The following is a 17,044-nucleotide window of genomic DNA, read 5'->3' as shown; positions in this document are numbered from 1 at the left end:
ATCATGTTCCATAAAGGAATGTTTTAAAACTAAATTCTACTGGGATATGGCTAGCTTTAAACCTAGCCCCCTAACCTCTGACTAAAATAACACTGATGGAAAAAAATAGAAGACACTCCAGTAATGGAATATTTTATTAACCCGGAGGTCACTGGTCAGCAGGCAGTAAAGTCCCTGAAAGATCTTTGTGTTTTCCTGGATTCAATGACTATTGTAGTATTGTGCTGCTATCTCCTGTCCCCTGAATGAAGCGGTTAGTTTATGCAGAGCCTACAGACACATGTGCCTGCAGATACGGCTGGAAGACCTGACTGTGCAAAACTGATAAATACAGCTCTGCTACTGGAAAGAGAAATGACAGATTGCACACACACACTTTATTGTAGTGTTTGCACATTTTCCTGGAATGCTAACAACCTCTAGTCTGTTTCCGCTGTCCATTGCATCTTTTTGGATGAACTTAGGAAACAAATACATAAGCTCCCATTGCTGACCTCATAAAATGCTAGTTTTCTGCCTATCATACTCATTTTTGGCTTTAAATCTGAACTATGGGATTTAAAAAAAATTACCCTTGCAGTGGGGTACCCTCGCTACACTTATGTCTAGGGGTTACAGGAATAGGCAGTATTACTGACACTGTCCTATTCTACCTTATGCTACCGGCTCTGGGCAGTCCTTCGACATCATCCTGTACAATGCAGGGCTATTAACCCTGCATTGTACAGTGAAGGAAATAAGTATTTGATCCCCTGCTGATTTTGAATGTTTGCCCACTCACAAAGAAATGATCAGTCTAAAAATCAAATGGTAGGTGTATTGTAACACTGAGAGACAGAATAACAACAAAAAATTCAAAATAAATGCATATCTAACAAGTTATGCACTGATTTGCATGTTCATGAGGGAAATAAGTATTTGATCCCCTATCATTCAGCAGGATTTCTGGCTACCAGGTGTCTTTCATACAGGTAACAAGCTGAGATTAGTAGCAGTCTCTTAAAGGGAGTGCTGCTAATCTCATTTTGTTACCTGCATAAAAGACTCCTGTCCACAGGAGCAATCAAACAATCAAATTCCAAACTCTCCACCATGGCAAAGACCAAAGAGTTGTCCAAGGATGTCAGGGACAAGATTGTAGACCTACACAAGGCTGGACTGGGCTACCGAACTATCGCCAAGCAGCTTGGTGAGAAAGTGACAACAGTTGGTGCAATCATTTGCAAATGGAAGAAACACAAAACAACTGTCAGTCTCCCTAGGTCTGGTGTACCATGCGAGATCTCACCTCATGGAGTGTCAGAACAGTGAGGAATCATCCCAGAATTATACGTGAGGATCTTGTCAATGATCTCCAGGCAGCTGGGACCACAGTCACCAAGAAAACGATTGGTAACACACTACGCCGACATGGATTGAAATCCTGCAGTGCCCGCAAGGTCCATTTCCAGGCCCGTCTGAAGTTTGCCACTGAACATCTGAATGATGCAGAGGAGGACTGGTTGAAAGTGTTGTGGTCAGATGAGACCAAAATCTCGCTTTTTGGCATCAACTCAACTCGCCTTGTTTGGAGGAGGAGGAATGCTGGTGTTTTTCTGCTAAGGAGACAGGACAACTGCACCGCATCAAAGGGACGATGGACGGAGAAATGTATAGTCAAATCTTGGATGAGAACCTTCTTCCCTCAGCCAGGGCATTGAAAATGGGACGTTGATGGATAATGACCCAAAACACACGGCAAAGGCAACAAAGGAGTGGCTCAAGAAGAAGCACATTAAGGTCCTGGAGTGGCCTACCCAGCCTCCAGACCTTAATCCGATTGAAATTCTGTGGAGGGAGCTGAAAGTTCAAGTTGCCAAACGTCAGCCACCAAACCTTAATGACTTGGAGAGGATCTGCCAAGAGGAGTAGGCCAAAATCCCTCCTGAGATATGTGCAATCCTGGTGGCCAACTACAGGAAACGTCTGACCTCTGTGATTGCCAACAAGGGATTTGCCACCAAGTACTAAGTCATGTTTTGTGAAGAGGATCAACTACTTATTTCCGTCATGAATATGCAAATCAGTGCATAATTTGTTAGACATGCATTTCTTTTGAATTTGTTGCCATTCTGTCTCTCAGTGTTACAATACACATACCATTAGATTTTTAGACTGATCATTTATTTGTGAGTGGGCAAACATTCAAAATCAGCAGGGGGTCAAATACTTATTTCTTTCACTGTAGGTGAGAATTGTAGTGCAGGGGTACTGGGGAAAAAAAAAAAAAAAAAAAAAAAAAAGCCCCCACAAAAAGAAAAACACAGAGCAATGGGCCCAAAGTGAATTTGTGTACTGAAGTTCCACTTTAAGGGTAAGGGCTTTGCCCTAACCTCTGCTTCCTCCTCACTGGCTGTGATTGACAGCAGTGGGAGCCAATGGCCAATGAGGAGGCAGAGAGCCAGGACAGCAGCTGCTCTCATGCACATTGCTGAATCAGGCTCAGGTAAGTATTAGGAGAGGCTGGGGGGATAGCTGCATAGTGACGTTTTTTTACATTCATGCATAGAATGCGTGTGGGTAAAAACCTTTAGCCTTTACAACCACTTTAAAGAGGAGCTCCAGTCCCCCCCCTAAGAAAATTAAATGTCAGCAGCTACAAATACTATAGTTTCTGACTTTTAATATAAGGATACTTACCTATCCAGGGATCCAGTGATGTCCTCACCCGAGCAGATTCTTCAATTGGCTTAAGTAAGCGCTGGCATCTTAGGTAAGGGAAAGTGGCAGTGAACCCTTGTGGCTTCACAGCCAGTTTCTTACTGCGCATGTGCGAGCTGTACTGCACTTTGTAAATGGTCCAGCAGTCTTCTGGGACCTGTGATGTGTCCCAGAAGCCTGCAGGGTAATTAGGAGGGGCTGAACTTTATCACAGATCACCACACTAATCTGACCAAGAAGTGGGAGCGAGTACCTGTCAAAACCAGGTACCCGCTCCCTCTCCCTCCCAAAAGTGCCAAATATGGCAGTGGACAGGGGGAGGGAGGTCCGCACTCCTGCCTCCTCCCCTTTACAAAAAAAAAAACTAAATGTAAATGTTTTGTTTCTTTGTTTCATGTCCCTAATTCTCATCTAGGTGAGTATGTTGTATTTGGACCTCATACATACGCAGATAGGTTAGGGGGTCATGCATGGAGTCCCGACAGCAATTCTGCGCATGAGCAAGATCCCGAAAACTGCATCTCAGGAGGCAGTTTGCAGGATCTTATGCATGTGCAGAAATGAAAAGAGGTCTCTGTGGCACTTCAGCACACGTACTGGATCTTGATTCAAGATGGCAGAGTCACAGAAGAGCATTACAAAGAGAAGTTTGCATGCAAGCTAGACAATGCTGGACTTCATAGAATGGTAATAATGCTTTTATTATTTTATACAGGAACAAGTATTAGAACTAATTTCATTTTTTGATAGGTAGGGTGAAGATCCCCTTTAAATTAACCAATAAAGGGTGTTAATTCAGCTCCAATCTTTGTGCATTAACCAAAGACTAACATAGTACACTACTACTGCTATATTGTGAATGATCTGATCCTCATATTACAACGATTAGCATTCCTTTGCTGTGTACCTTGGACACATGGTGCAGATCAGTGCTGTCAGTGCTGCCCTGACTTTCTAAGAATGATGGTGATCAGGATGACAGTGTGCATGGAGTGCAGCCAGCGATCATTGGCTGACACGCCCCCCATCCCAGCCCCTCCCTCTCTGGCTGCAGTTGACAAGCTGTTTGTGTTTGTGCTGAGAGCAGCCTTTCACTCTGCTGCTACTGCTGGATTAGGACATTGTGCTGATCATCCAGGCACACGACTCTTGGCTCTGGAGATGCACAGGATAGGATGAAGCTATGGAGTACCAGTGAGTAACATTCCTAGCTGCCCATCTATTTTGCTGCATTGTGACCTGGCTTTACATTCCTGGATCTCAGCTGAACAGCTGCTGCTGAATGGACTATGCACTATTTATGATAGCCTTCATTCATTGATCCTGCAGGCTCTGCTCATGTGAGTTCCATATTATCAGTGGCAGCTGTCAGTAGTGAAGTCACGTGGTTGTGTCCTACTCTCACCTAGTGCCCTGATGCTGGAAGGGGGGGGTGCATATCATTTTTGCAGTTTATTGACCTCATGCCAGATATTCTGGATAGAAAATGAATGACGTGTTTTAATATATGTCCTGCAGAAGATTGCTGGGTGGGAGACTTCCTGAAGAGGAACTAATCTACAGGCAACACATGCAGAATCTGGAGCAGCTGTGCGTGGTAACCAATCCGCTTCTAGCTTTCATTTTTTAAGCTTTACTGAACAAGCTGTAGGTAGAAACTGAGTGGCTACTAGGCACAGCTGCCCAGATTCTGTCTGCTCCAGTTTTAGTAGATTTCCCCCTGCAGTATTTTATTCCAGAGTACACACTATGTAATTAACCAAATTACTAATCAGTGTGCAGGGAAATATTTCACTAACACAGTTATCATTTATAGCCAATGCTACTGTGTCCATTGATGTGATGTAGACGTTTTATTATCAACATATTTCTTTTATTTTTGAATCAATAGTTCAACTGTAACCAATCAGGGTACACTGGTATGAATGTTATACTGCGACCAATCGGGGTACACTGGTATGAATGTTATACTTCAGCTAATTGGGGTACACTGGTATGAATGTTATACTGTAACCAATCGGGGTACACTGGTATGAATTTTATACTGTGACCAATAGGGGTACATTGGTATGAATGTTACACTGCAACCAATCGGGGTACGCTGGTATGAATGTTACACTGCGACCAATCGGGGTACGCTGGTATGAATGTTACACTGCGACCAATCGGGGTACGCTGGTATGAATGTTACACTGCGACCAATCGGGGTACGCTGGTATGAATGTTACACTGCGACCAATCGGGGTACGCTGGTATGAATGTTACACTGCGACCAATCGGGGTACGCTGGTATGAATGTTACACTGCGACCAATCGGGGTACGCTGGTATGAATGTTACACTGCGACCAATCGGGCTACGCTGGTATGAATGTTACACTGCGACCAATCGGGGTACGCTGGTATGACTGTTACACTGCGACCAATCGGGGTACGCTGGTATGAATGCTGCAGTTCAGGCTTCGGCATCATTTATTCTCTCTCTATAATTTGGCCAAGTGTTTTGTTCTCTCTAAGGGCATTGGATCCCATCTTGGAAACATTGCTTGCTTTCTCTTTAATGATTTGCTTGTTACATAAATGTCAGCATCTATTTTCCCTGAGATGGCTTAATTCAAAGGTCATCTGTTAATTATCCCCTTCCCCGTCTTTCCATCATTTATCTAGCTGGGAAATCCGCATCATTCTGGAAGGAGTCCCAGGTACAATTATTCCCTCATTGTATAGTGAAGATGATGCTACTTTTTTTTAATCTGCAAACCGAGGGTCTGGAAGAGATATGTCTGTTCTCGTGTGGAATATTTGCATAATAAAAAAGGAAAGGAAATGCTGTAAATTGTCAAACATACTAATTTAGTGAGGTCATTGGGGTTAGGATGTGCTGGGAAAATATTTCTTAAGTAAACAACTGAGAGTTTTTTTTTGCTTGTTTTTTTATTTATTGTACATGTGACATAGCTAAAGGGAATACATCAAAAGGTGTCTGTCTGTCTGTATTCAGCTAGAAGTTGTCAGTCATTGACTTAGGGTTGTCATGTTGCTTGCAGTGATGTCAGTCAGTCAACCTAAAACCAAAATTGTAATATATTGCAGTTTACCAATCATTAAATGTGGTGGCTGCATTTGTTTTATCTTTTAGGCTTTTTTTTACTTTGTTTTCACCTGGTGATTTTGACAGTATCGCATGTACTGTATTAGAGTGCCCCCACTCTGGATGATGACGCAACAGAGACGCCTTTGGACAGCAGCATTGTCAGTCTGGGAGAAGGGGAGTGTTGGAGGGACTAGCAGATTTAAATTCATTATCACATTGAAGCCAAATTCCAGTTACTACTTTAAAAGCAGTTAAGCATTTTTTTTTTAATTTTGGGATAAAGGTTTTACATAAATCAATAAAAGCTGATCATTGTAAGCACCCCTGTCTGTGATAAATGGTTTGTCTCAACCCTGTAACTGATAAATCTGCATACAACAGCTTGGTCTGTTGAAAAACAACAGATTTACTAGCAGGATCACCATGTGAAGGTCAAGGAAAGGAATTGGTAAGCTTCAATATAATAAATGTTTGCTTTTGGGTTTAATACCGCTTTCAGAATTAGAATGCCCCCTTATTTTGCATATCAATGGATTTCCATTAAATAGATGTTAAAGCTGATCTCCAGGTTTCCTATGACTTTAAATTGTTTGTTTGGGCTAAGCTGGCCCAAATTAACTATTTTCTTCACTAACAGATGTACCCCCTATGAGTGCTGTATAAACTTTATGTAGCATCAGCTACTTACAGCCTACTGTGCTGTGTTCCGGTAGCAGTACGGGGACTTTCTGTCCTGTTCCCAGAACAAAATCAAGTTGGGCTGAGTGCTGTTTAGGCTTTCACAGCTTTATTTTCCAGCAGCTGGACAGGGACTTCCTGTCCCATTTTTGGCAAAATCAAGTCTGGCAGCCATTCACAGGAAGTCTTGTTATGAATGAATACAAGTCTTCCTCTGATTTGCTGAGTTGGAGATTGTGATATCATCTGCCCACCTCTGTTAGGCCCCTTTTCACATGGGAGATTCGATCAGCTCCGCCTGCCAGTTTTTCTGGTGGACCTGATTGGATGGTTCATGCATTCCTATGGACCAGCGGGTGTAAACAGACTTATGGCCATTTACCCCCCACCTCTGGGTTCAATGAGGCCCGCTAAAAAAAAAAAATGGAGGATGACTATGTCCTTTTGCATTTGGGCGGACCAGATTACAGGCCTCTGGGTGTAAATGAACAGTGGAATCCCTTTACTCCTGGCCACAAATAGAGCAGAGCGGGGTCTGTCCATGTTCTTTCTGCAGAAGCTGAGCGGACACAGATCGGTCATCTGCCCCACTCTGCTCCGATAAGCAGGTGATCTATGAGTGGATCCCCTGCTGATTAGAATGCAAACCATCCATGTCAAAGAGCCCTTAAACTCAGCCAATAAGAGCAAGCCTTGTATTTATTCATAGAATACAAGGCTTTCTGTGAATGGCTGAGCCAGACTTGATTTTGTTCCAGAAATGGGACAGGAATTCCTTTTTCTCACTGCCAAAACACAGCACTGTATACTGTATGTAGCTGATGCTATACACAGTTTACACAACACTCACAGCGGGTGCATCTGTTAGTGAAGGAAATAGTCACCGAAAACCTGGAGTTCTGCTTTAAAGCCTAATTGAACCCTCTCAATATATTACTGTAATACAGTCAGGCTGCATATATATTAATATGCCAGCAGTACATTGAAAACCCAGACTGCAGTTCTCCCATACTACACACCCACTGGGTCTCTAGAGGTCCAACATGTTCTCTTGCACACTGCACCAATCAAAGGCACTTCTCAGGTGGCTTGATTTAGTCATCTAGAGTGTTGGACCTCTGCTTGTGCGTGAGAGTACTGATCCGACACCGATCCAGGGTCCTGCCAGCACAGGGTATATGATACCTTGCTGCAGCACTTAGCATTCTATAATATGTCCTATAATACTACTGTTAATGCAACCTGCCTGTGTGACAGGATCAAATACAGAAAGTTGATTTGGACTTTAGGATAGTTTGTTGGAAAGGTAACAATTAGTGCCGGTGCACACTGATGCCGTGCGGAATTCACACGTTTCTGTGCGATTCCCACACCTCATCAAAATCGCACCCCGTTCATGCGAACCACTGCGGGTGTGTATGTAAACGACGTCTCGAAATCGGTTTGCAAAATACGATGCAATCCGATTCTGGTGTGGACAAAAAAAGGGTCTCGCACAATGTTGGTGCAAATGCGGTGTAATTTGAGCCATACAAAATGTATGGCTCAAATTGCACTGCACAGAAATCGCATGTGATTTGCACAGGAATGTGATGTGATTCCTGTGCGAATGACATGCGATGTGCAATGTGAACCAGCACTTGCTGATAGAACTATGAGCTACCACCACTGACCAGCTCCTGTTACCTGGCTGCCCGCCCCTAGCCTTAATACTTTCTCAGTCAATGATACAAATTAAGCATGCAGCATGTGAAGTCTGCGTAAGGTCACATTTGTTCTAGGCAACGATTTCAAAACTAATAACCATCCTGATTTGGGCTCTATCTGTTGTCCTTCTCTAAAGTGCACTGCCTGCTATTTGTGACACTTTTTGGTGTACTGGATGATTTAATAGCTACCTTGTCTAAGTGGTTACCACGGTGGTCTGGGCTGGATTCACCACTGGAGCTTGTAGGCACTAGGAATACATGCGTTGGTGTCTTAAGCAATACACCTCTGTTAGGACCACTTGCTTTATACACATTTTTTTGTTTTACTAAAGGTGACCTGGCCAATCAGTAAATGAAAATATTGTTCTATGAGATGACAATGTTTCAATAACTATACAGGGAAAATCAACCTCTTTTCCTCTGCTGGCTATTGATTCACTAATGATGAACCCAGCCCTGACTATGGTCATGCAGTGCTGCGTCCTGTGTTCAGTTTCATCCCAAATGCAATCTGTATACACTATATGTTGTCCCTGTGTTTGTGGGACTTTCCTTCCAAGTACTACAGTTTCCTGCTCCAAATAAAACTTTCAACCAAACATATTGTTATAGAAGTGTGACTGTGTTGAGGAGGACAATGTATTGTGTGTGTCTGCAAATGAGAACTTGAATGGGCATTCTGTACTTGCTGTGAAATTTTGTACCAGTATATAAACAGGTAAAAATGTATTAATTATGGATATCTGAAATTTCCTTTATGGGTTATGACCTCGGCTTCCTGGTTTGTGTTTCAGCAGTAATTAACATAGAACTGCGGTCAGGCTATGGTCATTAAAATGTTTACATGTTCATAAAAAGCAGTAAATATGTTTAAAAAAAAAAAAAAAAAAAAAAAAAAGCCCTCACTGACCTTTGTAGTTACATCCACTGTGAAGCAATTGATCTTCAAAGTTCGCAATTGATCTTCAAAGTTCACAATTGAAGTAGTACAATGGTCCATTAGGCTGTGTTCATACTAGTACAATTTTAGATGCAACTTGAGTCACACAGAATTGCATGTCAATGGAAATCACATTGTTTTCAATGATGCTCGTTCACATCAATACATCTCGCGATTTAGAAAAGGTTCCTGTGCTACTTTGGTGTGATTCCAGCCAATTTTGGCCCTATAGAATATGCAAATCACATCCAAATTGCACTACATAATCAGATCAAAATCTGATCGCAGCAATGTGAACCTAGCCTTGAGATTAGAGGGCTGGCAGGCAGCCAACTCACTGCTGGCAGAAAAAGCCAAGCTACAGAAAAAAAGTGAAACTAAGAAGCTTTTACTGCAAACGTGAAGGATTAATTACTTCATAGTGGTTGCAGCTACAAAAGGCAGTGAGTGCCATACTCTGGTCACAGTTCTACTTTAGGGGCTAGTTCTCACCAGAATGTGGTGCTGGAAAAATGCACCACGTTTAAAATGCACTGCACTTGTGATCTGCAGCTGGAGTCAGTGTAATAATAACAACAACCCTAATGTAGGTTGCAAATGCAGTCCTTTTGCCTGCATTGGATCGCATGGTACAGAAGTACCATGTGATTTGTTTGCTCTGTGTTTTATAAAGCAGTGCATGCTGTACTTTTTGCTGCTGTCTTTCATGATTTCAGCCCATTTAAGTGATTCGCATGTGAATCGCACAGGAACATGCAGTGCACTCCTGTATAATTCATGGTGTGAACCGGTGATAAAGACATGTGCAAAAAGCTGTCACTGCTGACTTCATTCATAGTTACATAGTTAGTCTGTCGGGAAAAAAAGATAAAAGTTCATCCAGTTCAACCATTAAAAAAAAAAATGATAATCCCATTCGGAAAACAGTAAGGCCTTGTGCACACTGCATGAGATTGCAGAGTTTTGGAGCGGACGTTAGTGCACCATACAGCCCTACTGCTGGCAGCCTATAAAACATTGAGAGTCTTAGAACTGCTGCGGCTGGATGATGCAGTGAGTGGTACTAATGTTTAGGGCAGTATGTGCCCAGGAATGAATGCCTGGGTGTCAGCAAAACACAAAGGTGTATGTTCTATTACCTGTAGCTATATGGGTGTCTTGGAAACTGTCGGTTACAATCTTCAGCAGCTGAAAGGCTACATAAGTCCTCTATATATTCTTGTGGAAAAATGTAAAATACGGCATGCCTATATTTCAAGAGCTTGCATATATTACTCCCTGTGTGAACTTTTGATAGCCTTGTGCTCACTGAAGGATACAATGAGAAATCGGCCCCTGTACCATTCTTTTCATGCACAAAGGCCCAGGTTACTAATCCATGCACTTCCATTCAAATGGAAGGAGTTCAACATAACTCCAGGGAATTTCTCAAGAGTAGCTCCATTCATCTGACTGGGCAGTCTATTTGGAGCTATTAGCTGAGAAAGTCAATGCATCCACTGCGCTCTTCCAACTTATTCTGTTATTACCATATCAATATGTTGTGTGAAGCCCAGTAACTGTCCAGCTGCTGGTTAGTTTGAACTCCGAGCTGGATAACTATAAGTGGTATGAGGGTATTTTATACTGTATTTCTGAAAGTTGTTACACAACTCATTTCTGGTAAACTGTACTGTATTTGAATACAAAAGACTACTGTTGGAAGTTTAGTCCAGTGTAGACCTTGTTTACAGATGCATGTTAAAGGTATGTGCTAAATCAAGCTATCTCATTGAAATTTTGGATATCCAGAAGGCAGCTTGGGAGATATGTTTATACGATAACCATGTCTTCCTATATATATGAGCACCGAACATTCAGTTGCTGTGTTTGTTTATATAGACATATGGATAACTACTGGACTGATGGCCCCTAAACCAAAGTTGGGTTGGATGGCCTGACCACAACATGTTTTTAGCTTCAGCTTAATTGCTTTCTGACTGTTTGTTAGAATTAGTTACCGCATAAACTATTTTCTGCCTTCTTTATAAGCATGCATTATAGGTTATCTAAATTATCTGAATTGTGTATCTCTTTTTGGTTAATTACAAGAGTACAAATGACAAAAAAATAATTCCAAAACTAGCTGGAGTGCAAAATATAATTAATTTAATAAGTAAGCACAGTAAAAAAAGTCTCCTAGACATTTTTTTTTAATTTGGATAGAGTGGGAATAGGTTAGACCATCTGTTAAGTTTGTAATGCTGTCTGTGTCCCCACTGGGTAGATTCACCCCATTATTTTATATGTGTGACCATTGTCATCAGGAAAGAAATAGAAATAAAAAAAGAGAGGAAATTCAACATTTCAAAGTTGTTTCCAGAACAAGAGGTAAATGTTCCAATGGAGATACCTTGGGCAACTGTCTAAGAGGGCAATTGCCCTCACTTGGAGAAATTTTCCTCTAATTTCTGTTGTGTAGGGAAATTTCCCCAATAGTACACATGGCAAAACCTACACTGAGAGGGGTTTTAACCCTTACCCATTCTATTCAAAACTAAAAAAAACATTTTTGGTTACATGTTTAATGAAAGTCAGGACCATCTCACGTAGACATGGCACCAGTCAGTCTCAGTAATGCTGGTCACCTTTCTCCAAGTGATAAATCATGACTTCAGAACCTGTGAGGACTGTTTTAGCATTGGAAATCTGTTTAGTGTCTCAGAAATCTATGTGAGAGTTGCCAAAGGCAAGCATCTCAGGCTGGATCTATACCCTGAATCTCTTGGTGGGAGCTTGGCAGAGGATAGGGTTGCCACCTCATCCCTTTTAAACCCAAAAACATATTAATTACACAGGTTCTGAGGCTACATTAATGCAGATAAGGCACTGAGTTTAACTACCAGCCACAGAACTTGTGTAATTAATGTGTTCGGGTTTAAATGGATGAGGTGGCAACTCCAGCAGGAGACCCTTGGGACAACCCTGCCAAACAGCATTCAGGAATATGAATAGAGAGTTTCCAGGTTTAATTTAATACTTGTATGCAGAAATGTGAACATTTCCTGTATATAGACTCTAGGAAGCTGATTAGTTGCTATATGAAACTGTACATTTTAATTTTATTTAACATTTCATACAACAGAGTCAGAGAAACTGGAAAAAACAGATCATTTGCTGTGGACTGTCTCCATTCTTTTCTGCCATGCAGCTTAGCATTTCCCTGTGATATGCAATTGCATCGGAAGTAATCAAAAATTAGCTGTATAGTTGGAAAATGCTGTGGAGTGTGTAACCACATTACATTTGGTGAAATTACTATATTACCTTTTATTAAAATTCCTGTTAATAATTAGGACATAAGCTATCTTTACATAATCCCATTATTATTTTGAGTAAAAAATATTTATATTATTCTCCTGCCTAGGCAAATCAGGTCATAGGACCGTTAACTACCAATTAGTGCTGTGGAGGGAAAAGTCTGTTTTTCAATAAGCAGTAAGACCTCTTTCACACGGATGGCAGTAAAAACAGTTGGTTGAGCTGTGGTTTAACTGTCCACCTAAAAGTTACAATACAGCTGGAGGAGGCTGTACACATGCGTCGGAGCCGCCTGTCAAACTTTCCTGTTGAAGTTAATAGGATTGTGCCATGGTTGCGACACGTTGGTTCCATTAAAAAACAGTAAAAAAAAAAGAAGGCATTTAGCAGTTGGCAATTACACATCTGACAGCAGTGTCCGTTTAGCCACCTTCAGAAAAGTGTCCACTGTGGATCGCTTTTCAGAAATTGTGAACCTAGCCTTAGTGCCAGTTCACACCAGATTGCGGAGTATATTCTGTGTACATTTCCCGCACTGTACTTGCAGTCTGCAGTGGGTGTCAGAGCAATGCTAACGGCACCACCAAACTCAGGTCTCAAATGCAGTGTGTTTTGACTGCACCAGATTGCTTAGCATGAAGTACCATGCAATCTGCTTGTTCTACGTTTCATAAAGTAATGCATGCACTACTTTTGCTGTGGTCTGGCACAATTTTAGTACATTCAAATGAATGGGCTGAAATCGCTTTGTACCCGTATTGCATGTAAATGACACAGGAATGCAGAGCATGTTCCTGTGCGATTCATGGTGTGAATCGGCTCTTAGAGAAGAGATTGTGTTTTAAGGAGTATAATACCATCTGAACGTTAAATTTAATTTCTGGTTTGTAAATTGAAGAACTCTTGTACTTTCAATCATTTAGTAGGCTTATAATACCAACCAAAACTTGAAAGTTATTCCAAAGGTTTGGATTTGAATAGACATGGAAGGCAACTGTGAAAAGAAATGAACGGCTATGTCACTTTCACATTAATGGAATTATCAGTAGCTAGCATTGGATTATGCTTATGGCATTCTGCACCCTTAGCTAGAGATACTGATTTCCCCACATAACAATGGCAAGAATTTATGCACCTGTCAGTCAAATACATTCTAATAGGAGTTACATTGGTCTGTTTATTAGAGTGTTTTATATACATCTTTGTTAGTGTAGCTTTACCCCGTAAGGGCCGCTGGATATTGGTTGTCTTCTTGTGCTGCCCTCACCTTGGGTTCTGACATGATGTAAACCCCATTAAAGGAGCCACAGACACAATGTAAGCTGAATGCAGCAAGCACCTTCCAGCCCTTCAAACCCAATAGGGTGAATACACTAAAATGTAAAGGTACCGGATGAAAAGAAAATAAATTACTAAATTAATATAACATATATGCAGCCAGGTGTAAATTGATGAGTTTTAAAAAAAATGCTGAATATATACACTAAGTGCCAAATAAATTTCATAAACATGCCAATGATTAGTGAAACAAATCCAATGAAATGAAAAATAAAGAAAAAAGATAAATAAATAAAAATTAAGTGATCAGATTAAACACGAGGCAATAAAAACCTGACCAATAAAGTGCTAAAAATTAGTAAAACATGAGTAAACAGCTAATAATCAGCACAAATTCAATGAAGTGCAAAAAAAAAACAAGCAAAAATAACTGCACACATTAAAAGAAAACTAAATCCACATGCAGTGAAAAAATATACCAAAGTGTAAAATTGATGAATTATGCAAATAAGTCCCTTAGCACAGTCCAACGACCATGAGCAACCTCTGTGTTCCACATTTCCCAGGACAGTAATCTCCAGTTGATCCCACAAAACTTGTGCACCTTCACTACACGAAATGCGCCTTCACCTTAATACTTCACCTATGCACACACAGGTCAAATGCACTCTCAGATCTGAAAACCAGGCTTATTAGAACCATCCGCCAGATGGAAATCTACACACTGGACGTCTCGAGTGGAAATCGGTACCAGTCCCCTTTTTAAGGCATCAGTAGTCCCAGGTGGGGATGGATACTCAAAAGGAAAGAGCGCTTCTCAAAGTGCAACAATTTTTATTTAAAACCAAATACTTAATATACAAATGCACTTACAATGTAAAACCATTACTGGCCTCCATTCCAACACGTTTCTTCACAACCCAACTGACTTCCTCAGGATGATGGGTCTGTACTCCAGTCAGTGGAAGGATAGAGGTGATAGGTCAGTCAGATGTGAACACGGCAGTCTGGGTTGGTGCCCACAGAGCAGTTCGCTGATTGCAAGCAGAAGGGACAGAGGGTCTCCTAATGCTACACAGCGATGGAGGCTCGCCCTTGCAGGGACAGCAATGGCTCACAGACTCCTGTGAGCAGCTTTCTGGGACATGTAGTCTAAGACTCAGGCATTCAGTTATGGCTGAACACAAGACTACAAGTTCCACTGCCCTTAGCTTCTGCGCTCAGGAATATTATGCAAGCAGTCTTGCATAATAGTCTTGCAGTCATGCAGCACAAGAGGGAGAATTGGAACAGTCTACAGCAGGGGTGTCAAACTCCATTTTATCATGGCCCGTATCAGCATTATGGTTGTCCTCAAAGGGCCGGTTGTATCTGTAAGACTAGATGTCCAGAGCACCCCACCCCCCATTACATCAGATGTCAAGTATCCCACACCCTCCCTAACATCACCATGCACGCCATTTGGGGGCAGAGCTGGAAAGCAGAAGGTGCAAGGTCTGGAGGAGGACCAGAGGAGGAGTGGAGACAGTTACCAGAATCTACTGAATGCTGAGACCAGGGGACGCAGAGCTGAGGGGGAGCTGCAGCTGCACCGAGAGGTGCAGGATTTGGCAGAAGAGTTCTATTCTCCTCTCTACTACCAACTGCTGAGACAGGGTGGGGGCATAGACAAGGGGGTACCTGCAGGAGAGGTGCAAGGGGCACAAGAATTGGCCTGGAGGGCCGGATTTGGCCCGCGGGCCTTGTGTTTGACACCTGTGGTCAGCAATGAAGGTAATGTCCATTGCATTCTTATTGTTGTACCTGGCACCTGGCTGCATCAGATATATAGCAGTAAGCACACCACTCATTTTTTCATTGATAAATATAAATGCTGATTTTGCAGTTTTGTTTTACACGTGGCTGTTTTCACAGCAAACTACATTACACACCTGACACAGAAGCATGCTGTAGAACTTGTTTAAAGCCCCAGGAAACTACTTTGGAATGTGCTATTGCATAGAACCTTTTAGAAAAGACAGAAAACAAGCAAGATTTGGAGTAAATGTACTTAAAGCTGGTTTCCTCCTTTTCCTGAATGTGTATGAATGTCCTTCAGCCTGGTCATGTACAGTGACGGGGTCTTCAGATCCTTTGAGGCCCAATTCCACCTTTCTTCTGAGCATATGATGTGTGATCAGCAGAAAAAAAGCATGTAACAAGAGGCTGCTTATCTGTCCAAAAGTGGTGTGAGATGCCTGCAATATCATGCTGCTTTGGGTTTAATTATATATAAATTCAAGTGTTGGCAAGTCAGCTGATTTCAAAGCTGAAATACTGAAGCGTGAACCATTTTACCTGCTCAAAAATGTGAGATTCTGTTCAGCCGGTGCTGGGTTCCTGATCTTAAGGACCACCTCAGCCCGTGGTTGGATAGTGAAGGAGCAGAACCGCATGGTTGTCAAATGAGTGGACTTAAAGTGGACCTTCACTCCTATGAGGGATTTTGCTTTCTACAAATGCCCCACCCTCTGCAATTTGAAAAGTTTTAACTTCAAACCTGCCCCCCCTGCTTCTCACCTAAGCAAAATTGACCTGATACTAGTAATCATTGATAATTTTCAAGTGGAACAGGTCCAGTTGAAAATGACTAATTACCACCAAGCCAGCTTTAGCTCTAAGTCCCACCTGAACCATCTGGGTCCATTCATATGTGTGTTCTGCACACATCTGTATGCAACACTATACAAATGAATATGCCATTTAGACCTGTGTGTTTGTTTGTGACTGCTGAGTTTGGATCCAAAAAAAACAAGTAGAGTTGTGTCCCTGCCTGGAAAAATCCACACATGTAAACACGTCTAAACTAATGTTCAGTCCAGCTAGACCTATACAGATGCAATACGAATGTAAGACTGGCCATACGTTTATACAATTTTCTTAAACACTTTTCCTTTAGATTTACCAAAACCATGTAATATGAGTTCAAACCCACACACTTTTATTTTATTTGAATGCAATCAGGTAGTCCCTTGCATTACATGGTTGAAGGTAAATCTACAGGAAATTGAATAAGAAAATTGTATAATGTATGGCCAGCTTTAAAGTGATACTGAAGTCTGTTATTTTAAAAAAAAAACAAAAAAACGAAAAAAAAAAACACAACATGTTATACTTGCTTGCTCTGTGCAGTGGTTTTGCACAGAGCAGCCTGAATCCTCCTCTTCTTGAGCCCCCTCCGGCACTCCTGGACCCTCCCTCCTGTCTGGTGCCTCCACAGCAAACGGCTTGCCATGAGGACACCCGAGCAGGTGCCCTTCTGAGCCGCTGCTCTGTGTGTCCATTCACACACAGAGCCACGGCTCGGC

At 41.8% G+C, this 17,044-nt stretch overlaps 1 protein-coding gene across 4 annotated transcripts in view; it reads left to right on the top strand.

The window, feature by feature from the left end:
• The window catches only part of TRIM2 (tripartite motif containing 2), a 185,303-nt gene that overhangs the window by 55,893 nt on the left and 112,366 nt on the right, over positions 1-17,044 (top strand). The window contains exon 1 of one of the 4 annotated variants that reach the window (XM_089670442.1): positions 3,758-3,894. The exons of 2 other annotated variants lie outside the window; for them this stretch is intronic. The gene's annotated coding sequence lies outside the window, so the exon portion shown is untranslated. Of the gene's footprint in view, positions 1-3,757; positions 3,895-4,021; positions 4,041-17,044 lie in introns of those variants that run through there. One more of the 4 variants, XM_089670447.1, reaches the window with a different exon arrangement.

The sequence above is a fragment of the Staurois parvus genome, unplaced genomic scaffold, assembly GCF_062004578.1.
Source record: "Staurois parvus isolate SC_StPar_1 unplaced genomic scaffold, SC_StPar_1.0 ptg000090l, whole genome shotgun sequence".
Classification (NCBI taxonomy): Eukaryota; Metazoa; Chordata; class Amphibia; order Anura; family Ranidae; genus Staurois; species Staurois parvus.
Note: the sequence above shows the minus strand (reverse complement) of the source record. Positions and strands in the feature narration are given on the sequence as shown.